The following is a 12,859-nucleotide window of genomic DNA, read 5'->3' as shown; positions in this document are numbered from 1 at the left end:
TTTAAAGTTTTAATACTGCAAAGAGCAAAAAAGGTCTGCGCACATAAGTAAGTGGTAGGGAAAGGCATCAAATGTTGCAGTGTCTTTTTAGACGACTCTTCATACTTAAAATCACACACAACCAAAAGTCACAAAGTTCATTTTCTTTGGAAACGTTTTTCCGTGAGATATCGCAGGATAAGAGATTCATAGCGTGTATGTAATGGATTTCTAAAAGGATTTTCAATCCAACCATTACCAGGTTGTGAGACAGGGAAATATTCTCGAACATTTGTAGCTACAAGTGTTTTGTGAATTTCAGGAGAGTTTTACACCTGAAGAATCAATGAAGTCGTTGAGCACTGGAATTGATGAATAGTTATTGTTTTGTACTCGTACTGCCCACAGCTGCAGTAACCACTGGCATAGACCATCATAAATAATAGGACCTCACAGTATAGGCTGTTCACCATAAGACTATTTAGCTTTCAAAAGAGGTGGATTACCGGAACAGTTCTACTGACCTCGGCTACTTACTGTTCGAGTCACTTGCTTTAAGCACGGGTACTTTGATATCAATACTATGGTAGGAAACAGTACAACCTATCTCGTTAGTAGCCATTTTACTCATATAAAGAAATGTCACTGAAAGTGAGTCTACTTTCCAAGATTAAGAGGTCAGTGTTTCTTGAAAAGTCACTTTCTGGATAACTTCACTTTATTCGTCAAGTTCATGTCTGTTTTAGTTAACTAAAACGGAACTTTTGGAAGCATAAAATTTCACAGACATGTCGGAAATAAAATCAAAGGAATATCATTGTATTGTGTTCTGTAGCAAGTACGAGATATTCTTCCTTACACTGAAAATTTTACTTTTTATATTGTTGCGTGAAAATTCATGGCCAACGGCGAAGCTTTCTGGGATGAGGTATCCCAGATTATTTTCTTCTTTTTCCTTTTTCTGTGTAGGAAAAGTTTTACAACAGCAGATTCCCGTGACACTCCATTTATTACCCTGTGGAGCCAAACTGTCTGCATACTCTGTATTCTCTGCCGTGCGAATTCTAAGTTTCTCTAACAAACGGTCCACTCTTTCAGTTCACAAGATTCCATGTATACAACCTCGATCTTCAGCCGAACTTTGAAAGGTGCATGACATTGAATAAGCGTTATCGATTAAGTTATCATGTATTTGTTGAGATGACTTAGTCATTCATCCCAGTTTTATTTGATTTTAAATCCAATATGTCTCTTTTCTTTCTTTTTTCAATTTTCTGTAGACTGTTGTGCCATTTGTTTAGTAGTGAAATGATCGATAAGCCATATTTTACTGCATTTTGTATGATCTGCGGCAGTGGTTTTCAACATGGACGTTAATGCCAACCAGGGGGCGTTCTCATTTCAAAAGGGGGTAGTGGAACAAAAAGGGATGATTGGAAGGAAGGGTGATAGACTCTTTACAGAACATTTGACATTTCATTACTTGTTGGATTTTTTCTTACTGTTGAACGAAAGCCATTATGCATTTTACTAGGGATAGCCAATTCCGGAATTTTTACTTTCCGGAATCTGGAAAGTAAAATCGAAAAAATCCGGAATTCGGAAAATTCTGGATTTCGGAAAAATTCCGGATTTCGAAAAATCTGGAATTTAGAAAGTTCCGATTTCGGAAAAATTCCGGATTTTTCTCAATTCCGGAATTTTTCCGAAATCCAGAAAGTGAAATTTCCGATTCCGGAAAATAAATTTTCCGGATTCCGAAAAATTTTTGCTATCCGTACATTTTACAAATTATCTAAAGTTTAACAGATAGAAGCAATCTGCTTGTCAACAGTTTTCAGCATTTTTCACTGTCCATCGCTCTCCACGCGAAAACGATGATGTATTTGAGCAGAGACTGGAGACGGCAGTACATATTTAAATTGCACGCTGCTCCCACTCTCCTCTAAATAATCCATTTCCCCTCACTTTTCATCCCTCACTCAAAAACTTTACTGTTGCCATGGCAACCGATTTTTATGATGTTTAAAATTTAGTTATGGGGTTGTATTTTCTCAGTTAATATTGAAACCGGAAATGGTAATATATTTGTATGATTTCCGGTTGTAGTAGAAAAATTAGATTGGACATTGATTAATTTTTTGTGAAACGAGGCGATTAAGAAAATAATCAGCTTATAAATTTTGCTCATAAATTTATTAAACGAGACGAGAACAATTTTTCGAAATTTGAGACGTGCTGAGAACAATGTATTGGAGAATCAAGACGAGGGTGGGTTTTCTCGGAGTTCTCCCATTTCCTACCACATACTCGTTCCAACACTTATTCTTTAATCATTCGCTCTTTTAGCCTAAAGAGCACTGCGGGGTGTTAATTTTAAGAAATGCGGGTAGATAAGTAACTTAAAAATACAACTTAGGGATGTATCAAGAGGAAATTCCACTATCGGCCCTTAATCTGTTGCCATGGTTGTGGATCAGTCCATTTTTGTATTGATGATGTTGTGTTCCGTTGTGAGTCGTTTGCCGTCCAATTTCTGTAGTATTGTCTTTGTCATTATCCGTCTGGAAAGTTTATTCGCCCACGCTTTTCGAGGTGTCTATACCTTCTAACACATCCTTTTCATTTTTTTTGTACATAACTAGTTCTATTGCTTTTATGTATCATCACCCTCCATTGGGTTGTGAACAATCTTTTCTCCTCCATGGTAAAGGAGAAAGAAGGGTGCATTATGTGGTAGTTCACCTCACTTTTAATCCCAGAGCAGGTGAGTTTGTGGCGGGAGAATATCGTGTCCGTCTTTTTTTCCGGGGGATGTTCTCATTTTTTCACACATCATCATCTCACTTTTTCTTTCAAAATCATTAAATCGAAGATTTTATTTAATTTGATTTTTCCCACTACAATAATTCCGTTCTGTAATTATGCAACCACACACAACAAACCAAAAATCCTTCACCATCTTGCGTCTGTTCAAGATATTAGTTTTCTGTCAACGAATTTATGTTACTTGCTAAGTCGTTCGTTTCATACCTTATAAATGGAACTCACTTATTCTAGTGGAATATCCGGGAATCCCTAATTTACTTTGGGAGCATTCGTTGCGCTGCTACTGAAAGACTCTGAATTATGCATTTTTGGATAAAGCAGATTGCTCTCTCAGCAGTGGCGGATGTAGCCTGGGAGAGGGGGGGCTAGACCCCCAGTTTTTTGAATGACAAAAATAATTTAATCTATTATTTATATATTTTTGAAAGTTTATAGTAAATTCGTGATTACCTATCATAGTCTGGGTTCTGGATACCCCCCAGTTTTTACCTTCTAGATCCGCCACTGCCTCTCAGCTTATGACTATAGTTCAGCTCAGCTGTAGTTTTGGAGATATTCACCTCCAAATTCTACCCATTTTCCCATGTTTCGACACCCTGTAACTCTGAAACTAAGTGATTCCGAGAAAATGTTTACTTGAATTAATTCTTGTTTCTATGAGTAGATTCACCTCCCTAACGTTGTAAACGACGTTTAGATACACCCTGTATACTCCCATATACCAGAAATTCGTATCAGTCTTATAATACTGCCCTTGATAAGTATTATCACCCTATACTATTTTGAAAGCTATACTTTAGAAGCGTAGCTGAGCATACCATAGTCGTGACGTTCCACTCATTCATGAGAAGTGCTTCGTATTACATTAATTACATTTTCGCATTTAAACGTGGAACATTGCTTCTGTGGTTGAAAGAAATGAAAGATCCGTTTATTTCCTTTTAATGTATGTCATTCTGTGATCCCATAGAATCAGAGAAAATGTTTACAGAGTTGCTAGTGTAGAGAAAGAGAAGTAAAATTTGATCCGATCTCTTGCTTTTCATAGCGACCAGGCTGTTTCCTCCTCCACTTGCCTGGCTCGACCTATTTCTTCAGCTTTGCTTGTTCTCAAAATGAGGTTTGTCTGTCATTGATCGTTCCTGTGTGTGGGCGAGAAAGCGACCCCTTTCAGCTCCTTGTTATTGAGGTTGGTGCAGAAAAAAGCACTGAAAACTTTGCTATTAAGGTTGCGAATTCAGTTCGAAAATAATAATAATAATAAAAAAAGAGTTTCTCAATTCAACTCGTTTTCTTGTTTACTGATAGTCTTCGCTTTGTATCCATATAAACACGTGCGTGTATTTATATATAAATTCCATTTTCGTTTGTAGGACAATTATATCTTTCATCTGTAATGGAGTAAAGAAGAGAAATGTTAATTTGTGAATTGTAAATTTTCAAAGAAGTAAATATGAGGTGTATTAATAATTATTCTCGCCAACTCGTTAACCAGCCCAAAAACGCAAAGTTTAATCAATGTAAGGATTAGTTAGAAATGGATAGAATAGTGCGGTCGAGAATTTGACCCCATCTGCTTATAGAACGACGTGGGATGCAAAACTGGAAACATGAACAAATACAGCCTTCCTTACTGGTTTAATAGCTAGAGCATGGTGTACGTGGTCTTGGGTTTGATTCCCGGTGGAAGAACATTAAAATTTGATAGCATTACGACGGTGCCAATTTCACCTTAAACTGTAGGTTCTCGTTTCATATAGCATCTGTGCTGAAGATGGAGTTTAAATTTCAACCACCAGCGGCAGTATCAACAAGTATAGGGTGTTTCATTATACATCTACTGACACATGGATGCCCGGACCTGGATTTTTTTAAAGAGACCTTCCTAGTGGTCTCATGTACATTTGTTGGAAGTACTGCCCTGTCGCGACAAAACGCTGTAACTTTGGCGGAGCAGTTTTGAGAAAAAGAGCCGTAAAGTCGCCACAGACCGGCTAATTTCCTACTTACATTGAAATTCTCTTTGGTATATTTTCAAAAGTATTTGACTCAGCTCAATGCTGGGCCTGGTGAACATAAATATCGGTGGCGGGAAATTCAAAAATGCTTATAGGGACAAAACAATGTAAGTCAAGTTACAGCGTTTTGTCGCGACACGGCAGATGTAGTTGCCATTGAAAGGCATCAGGAGCCACATCGTTATTTTCCCTTTAATGCTATCCTGCGGTTTCAGATAGTCCCTAGCGTGTTGCGATAAACCCTATAAGAGAATATGTACTAGTTTAGTTGGACCGGAACACACCGGAACACCGTTCTGGGAAATATTTGTCAATGTTCACACTCAATATGAGCCTATATGGAGACTGCTAATTTCGTAAGTCGAGTTCGGAGAAATATAGTTTTTTTTTTTCCTACTAAATCACTGAGAATATATGAGGTATCACGAAAGCAACATAAAGAATTCAGAGCTACAAAGTGACAAGAGTGCATCTTGAAGTGGTTCGTTCTTGAGAAAGGACAACTATCGTCTGCCTATCCCAGATCGAAATGGAAATAGAAGAACACTGCAAACATGTTTTAGAGACAAGATCAGTTATTGTTAAAACTCTTAGCTTCACACAATTCAGCATTCAGAAGTCATAGAGAAATTTTGAATGACAATTTTGGTGGTAATGTATTGAATTTAGTCAAATAAATTGTTCGATTTGATACAACTTTACGAAAACTGAGTAGAAAGGAGATGAATGATTACTTTCTCAGAACAAAAATATTCCAAGTAAATTATAAAATTCATGGCATATAAAAAGAAAATATAAGAAAAGTTATTAAAACACTAGTGCTACTCAGTTTTATTCTTGATTTACACGAGATATTGCTTGTGTTTGACAACTTCCTACAATATTGCGAATTGTAAAGAAGCACAGCTGAAATCGAAAATAATTCTCTATTTGCTTGTAGATATTGCGACAGGCAATATTCTGTCGCCGACATTTTTACTTTTTATATTGTGCCATGGCACCGGCGAAGGACCCACCTCCCGTAGATCCCGCAAATGCTAAGGCCCCTGTAATAATATATGTACTAGAAGTGATCTTTTTTTTTTTTTTTACTAACATTTATATTTGTAATTACCTAGGTATAATGTGATTCAGACTTAACATTTTTTTTCTTCGCTTTAGGTACAACGAAAACAACTTCCTGGTACGGTAAGTAAATAATGATTTTTCGTATTTTCCGTACGTAGATAGGGATATCAATCTTTTCGACTTTTTTTTTTTTTTTTCTGTTGATTGTTCAAATAATTTGTTGATAGTGAGTACATTACAAAAGGGAAATTTATGTTTTAGGCTTATAAATGTGATCTTCGCTCTTTCAATAATTTCAATACATTAGTGCAATTGGAAGAAACTGTTGCTGGTATTCCATTGAAAACCTTCTGTCATTTTGATTAATGTCGAAAATTCTAAGTAGCATTCTCACATGTACACCACGTGGAGGAGTTTGGTTGGAATATTGAAGGTAACTGTACGGTATGCAACAAAACCTGATGTCCAAGCATAACTGGGTTGCATACTACGAAGTGGCAATTCATCTATGATAACGTGCAATACATGAAAGCATATCTTTGGATATGGTGGGGCATGGGGGCATCGCCTCCATCAACGAACTTTTGATCCTGTACATCCTGGTCAAAATTGATGTTGATCCATAAGGTAGTGCTTCAGACTTTTTGCTCCAGAATGTACACACAGACAGACATTGCAAAAATATAAGGGAGTTTTAGTTGGCAACCAAACACCATAAAAGTGAACATTTATAAAATTTGTGTTCCGCAAATAAAAGGAAAAATTAGGCTTATATCCCAATTATTCTTAATGACTCCCAAGCTCAAGTAGTTTACGGAGCAACACTATATACTCGTAGTCGCTTCTTTACCTTCACATGAATCACGCTCAAGTCTTGGATTCAGCTGTTATGATTCTCTTTGCCATAGATTCAGTTGAGCACATTTCCTTTTCTCTTTTGTATTCCCAAACTAAATCACCTACGAAGTAACTACATTGAGCTCTTAATACTGTCTAATAGCCCCTTACCTAAGAACAGAAAAGCGTGGTGCACTATTCTGTAGTAAAGAATAGTAAAACGCACTAGCATCCAATTCTACTCCAAATTATCCCTCTCAAATGAAGTTCAGCTGCATATCCATAAAAGTTAAAATACTACCCTGTGAATTAATAAAAATGTCATAGCATTTATCTCTGAAAACAATTGCTGTCGTTGTTTGTACAATTTCGTGAAAATGCACACGGAAAACATCCATTTATTCGGACAGTCTAAAGTATCCAACAGTTGTAGACATGGGTGGAATAGTGGTCTGACCAACATCTACATATTTAGGTCCATAACATAGTTTTAAAAAAAATGCAAAATAAGCCTCAACTTTTGGGATAAATATACAGTGCACCACAAAAGTTGAAAGTTTCGTTGTACTAGCTGTCAGATATAAGCTCTAGTGTTTCTTATTTTTAAATTATTGTTGGTTGGACCAACATTGCACCCAGGTCCATGATTACAGTATTTTCGGCCTTTCGTTAACAGGAAGAACTTTATAACCGAATTCAGCTCCATACAATAAAAGAGAAATGAAACTAAATTCCTAGTTTTTATCCTCTAGGCTAAATGAGATGGATGATTCATAAAAATGAATGTTATAAAATAATTAGTGGAATGATAATATGGGAGGAAACAGGAAACCTTAGGAAATCCCAAGGACAAACACTAAATTTTCCATCACAAACTTACATGACCTGATATCGAATCAAGGACCCCTCGCTACAGAGGTGAGCGCGAGCCCACACCTGTGCAACTGCTTGTCATGACCCAGATATCTTTGAACGGGTTCGTCAATCCATGATCCGACGTTGTCATGCATGCATTACTGTCCATTACGGACACTTTAAAGATCTCCTGTGATGTGCCCGACGAACATACGTTTCTCTCTGTGGACGTCGATATCTACCCCTTCGAACTTACTGTTCCCATGCTTTCGTCCTTCGCTAACTCTGCCAATATGCGCAATATGCTATATGTTCATACGAACTGTTTTGCTTATTTTGTTTTCAGGAATCATCTCCTGACGTTTGTTACATTAAGTTACTCTGTACAGTATATTAGAAGAAAAATAGCAACATGTGTTTCTCTATAAATCTGTTGATAGCATTATAGATAATTCTGACTTCTTGGGTTCACTTGGCTTTAATGTTAGAAAAGACTCTTTGCACATTAGCTTACCCTTTTATTGTGGTAAATTGCGCACTAATTTACACCAAAAACTTGCCTCTCATAAGTCTTAGCAATGAACGTAACGAATGGATAAAATCCAATCGGATATAGATTTATCCATACAGTTTAAACTATATTTATGTTGAATCACGGGAATTTTAATCCAAACTAATACTTGATGGTATTGTAAAATTCATACCCCAGTTTATGTATTTATTACGTAAATACAACTTTATGTATCCTTAAATGTATTGTGTAATATTAATAGGTAAACAAGCGTAATACTTCATATGGAATGTGACGAGACTTGCTATTAGGTTTTATTTTTCATATCTGAGGAAATAACAGTTGTAATTTATATTGATATGAGCGCTCATGTTGTTTAAATTTTGTCCTCTTCTCTAAATTGGAATTCGTTTAAATGACGTCATGTATGCGTATCGTGATTGGGGGAAACTCTGTTATAGGCAATAAAATATAACATAATAGTGTTGGAAATGAGAAAATTACTAATTGTTGAAGGAGTATGCTTCAAGTTTCGTAATGGTTTCTTCCGGAACAGGGCTGTATAAAAGAAGTGTGTATCTACAATTAACTAAATGTTTTCTTTCTTCTTACTTTTTCGATTTTTTCCTTAGCTTCTTATTAGTCGTACTTGAGAGAGGCGTAATTGTAGTTTTTGTGTGAGTTTGAGTAATGAAGGAGAGAGAAAGAAAGCGAAATTAAAAGGGGACTCATTTGTATTCCGTTGCGTGAGAGACACGTGTTTTGCCGTGGCTGGAGTTCATTCGCCACGCGCGCGGAAAGGCAGGCCTTCTCTCTCTTGTTTTGATCCGTTCCGAAGGCCCGCAGCGGGAACTGTGACGACGGATCGATAAAAACAGAAGCCAACGATCACGTCACAGGACAACATTTTAGTCTACATTCAGTGTCTCTCACCCATGGATTCACTTTAAGCTCTAACTTGCTGTGCTCGCTCCAAATTGCACAACTCACCTACTTTCCATTCCATATGGCGCGCAAGAGACAGATAGGTTGGTTGTTTACTATAAAGTTCGTTTAGCATATATTTCATCCCTTCTCCTTTGATTTCAGCCTCACACTACCCTTGACCCTTCAACCTCAGTCAACCTCAACCTCATTTCAACCATTCACTATGATGCTAACAAGAGGACGTTACTCTTTATGGTTAATGAAATATAAACGAAATGTAATGGCTTGAGATTGAGTCCCTGTGGCACACCATATAAACATATTGAAAAAATTTAAACCTGAGATCATGTGAGCATAATACTACTAATCATGAGATTGGTCTTTAACCTCATGAAAAAATTGATAATTTTTGGAACGTCAAGATTATTTGCATCCTTCGAATCTCCTAGCTCGGACTACTTTTGATCCATAACAGATAGCTCCGTAACAGATAGCTTTCCGGAATAGAAGAAACACCACTACAACTCGTAAGTACTATTTGCAAACTGTAAAGCACCGTACAAAAATTCTTCAACATTATAAGCATTTAACGAAAAAAGTCCAAAGATGAGGTATATGTTAATCGGTAGAACTTATTAAGCTAAACAAAATTATATACAGGGTGTCTCAAAAGTTTCCTGACATAGGGTAACTGTTATTATCAGAGTTACAACAAAATGTAAAGAGGGGAAACCATCTCCAAATATGTTTTCAATCTAAAGTGAAGGATCGGATGAGCCGCTTTGGCTGTACATTCTTTATACGCCCAATGTTAAATGAAAATGCAACGTTGCCATTTACCGGGACGTTGATAAATTTTGTAAGATTATGGTGAATGGAGGCATGTTTGAAATTGGGGCTGGTCATCGACATGTTAGTGTAAAAGACAGTAACCATTCACTTATGTTGTGGGTCCAGGTAAATGACAACGTTGCATTTTCATTTAACATTGGGCATATAAAGGGTTTACAGACCAAACGTCTCGTCCGATTTAAGACATTCCTTCACTTTAGATTGAAAACATCATATTTGGAGACAGTGTCCCTTCTTACATTTTGTTGTAGCCTTAACCGTTGCGCTCTTATGTAGCGTCAGTATTTTCACCTTTTATCAAATCCTATATTTCCCGATTGTACCGCATTCTCCATTCTCCCTTATGCATCACTGGTCCGTATATCTTCCATAATATTTTTCTCTCAGATGTCTTAATGCATTTTCCCCTTTCTTTGTCATTACCTACGTTTCATATGTGTACGTGGCTACCGATCATACCATATCACTACTTCTTAATCAGAAACTACTTCTTGAGCACTTGATATGAATACCTCACCCTCTCTCTGTCTTAATTTCGAAATATTTTTGCCAGTTTAAGCAGCAAAACCACTGAGTTAGGTTAGGTCTTAGCTAATACCAATATCGGGTTTAAACTGAAGTATTTATTAGCCTTTGAAACTTCTTGTGCGTGGTCGAAATAGATAGTTTTTTTAAAAAATATATTATTGTACAGTATTGTGTATAGTTAAGTTTGCTATCGTTTATTTTAGTAATGAGATATATTGGATGCGGTTGAAATATATCACTTTCAAAGAAGGTAAGAGAAAACACGGAAACTACAATATGTGGTTGGCGAAAGTAGTCTCTGACTGCAGTCATTCTTCATCAACAATCGGATTTCATGAGAAATGAAGTCGGCGAGGCAAAGAAGTCCACAACCGCTCAACAGAAAGACATTTCCTGCCAAGAAATGATCGAGATTCGGGAAGAAGTGGCAATGAGTCAGGAGAATACGGTGAGTAAGGATTTCATACTGAAAGTCGTGGAGAATCTGCACTGTTCTTTGAATGACATGTATGGTGCATTGTCGTATAAAATGAGGTCTATATGTCTATTAACCATTCTTGTGAACAAGTTTGCGGTGCATTTAATGGTGTTCAACACGATAACGATCCACAGTCATTGTTTCGCCTCGACGGACAAAGACAGACTACCACACCTTCAAAAACGTCTTCTGTGCGAGGGAGGGGGAGATGTTTTTCGAACCCATCCTGGACGTTGATCACGATCCAACTACTATTGTGATCATTTACGGTTCTTGTAGCAGATCCATTTTTCATCAAGGAGGGGGCGCGGTGGCTCAGTGGTAGAGCGTTCACCTCTGGTGCTTGGGGTCCCGGGTTCGATCCCAGCCTCCGCCAAGTGAACTTTGTGGTGGACAAACACCGTGCTCGTGGGTTTTCTCGGGGTTCTCCCATTTCCTCCCACTTTCTTCATTCCACCATTTCACTCATCTCTCATAATCACCGTCTCCTTTAGCCTAACCGGCATAATCGTGGGACGTAAAACTTAAAGATTTCATTTCATTTCATTTCATTTCCATTTTTCATCAGAAGTGACAATGCAATGCAGGGAATCTTTCCGATTATTCTGAAGTCAGAGAAATGAACACCGTCAGACAGTGATTGTGTCAACTGATTGATTGATTGATTGAGTTTAATGGGGACGTCAGCATCGATCAACAAGACTGCTCAAACACAGACTGCCGTAAATAAAAGCTGAAAACGAACAGATCAAATATAAGAAACAAAAAACTACTGCAAAATAAAAAAAACTAAGAAACAATAAATAATAATATATAACAATAACGAGAAGTAGTAAATATATAACAAGAACGATAAATAGTAAAGATATAACAATAAGTGCTAATAACAATAGAGAAAATGTATAACAATAACAATAAAAAGTGAAAAACAATAAGAAGTGCAGCAACAATAAATACAAGAGCAAAGGACTAAAAAAAGCTCAGAGACAGCAATATTACATGCATAAAAGAAAGGAATAGCTCAACAATATACTGTAAATATCACTGCCCAATGCACGGTCAAGTATAAGCAGCAGTTCGTGACGCTCTCTGAGATCTTAATATTCAGGCTATTCGACAAGAATATGCCGAATACTCAGTGGGATCTTATCAGTTGCATGAAGCCGCAGGACGACAGTGGTATGCAGTATCCTTAACTCGTCTACAGTTGCACAGAGATACACTTTTCCGAGGATCCTGATGAGATAATCAAAACACGCTGTTTGTCGGTGACCACACGGCTCATTATTAGTGTTATATCACCGGCATGAAATTTTACAAACGAACAGCATATTGTGCATTTATTCACCACTTCTACCCAAATGTGTGTTGATGTATTTTGTGGTCAGGTGAACATAATTTTCCAGTTTGAACTCGTAAATGTAAATCACTTGCAGGTGTATGTCCTCCATAGCCCAGTTTCACGTGGCTCTGTTCGATAATACATTGCTTCTTGACTGACTGGGTACCTCAGTCTGTTGTCTAAACATGTACAGAGTACAGAGTCCATTGTTTGCGTTACAGAGGGTGGTTTCCAGGCATTTGTAAAATCGGACAATTTTTCGCACACCCTGATATTTATATATAGTTTGATATCAGTATTAAATTTTGAAAATGAAATGAATTTTAGTTTAACGTCCAACGATTGTGCCCTTTAGGCTAAAGGAAAAGGATGAATATGAGAAGAGAATCGTTTTAAAATTAAGTTTCGTGTTCTCTCCCACCGGGAATCAAACCCTTGACCACGTGCAGCAAAGGTAGTATTAAAGTATTTTGAAGTAAAAATATTGTTTATTGTCTATTGGAATGGTGAAGGCCTAATATGTTACAGAGCATATTATTAAACATAATTATTTATAGAAGATAAAGTTTACTTATTCAGTTTTTTTTTTATAACAGGCTCAAGCTCAAGTAAATAATATAGAGTAAATATAAACG

General features: G+C 37.0%; 1 long non-coding RNA gene across 1 annotated transcript in view; it reads left to right on the top strand.

Annotated features, from left to right (window-relative positions):
• LOC145671947 (uncharacterized) overlaps positions 1 to 12,859 on the top strand; it is a 388,703-nt gene that overhangs the window by 152,154 nt on the left and 223,690 nt on the right. Inside the window, exon 2 of the long non-coding RNA XR_014128595.1 lies at positions 5,988 to 6,014. This is a non-coding gene — a long non-coding RNA (uncharacterized LOC145671947). The remainder of the gene's footprint in view (positions 1 to 5,987; positions 6,015 to 12,859) is intronic.

Source organism: Thermobia domestica, chromosome 15, assembly GCF_964235325.1.
Source record: "Thermobia domestica chromosome 15, izTheDome1.hap1.1, whole genome shotgun sequence".
Classification (NCBI taxonomy): Eukaryota; Metazoa; Arthropoda; class Insecta; order Zygentoma; family Lepismatidae; genus Thermobia; species Thermobia domestica.
The sequence above is the reverse complement of the archived record's forward strand: the minus strand, read 5'-3'. Positions and strand labels throughout refer to the sequence as shown.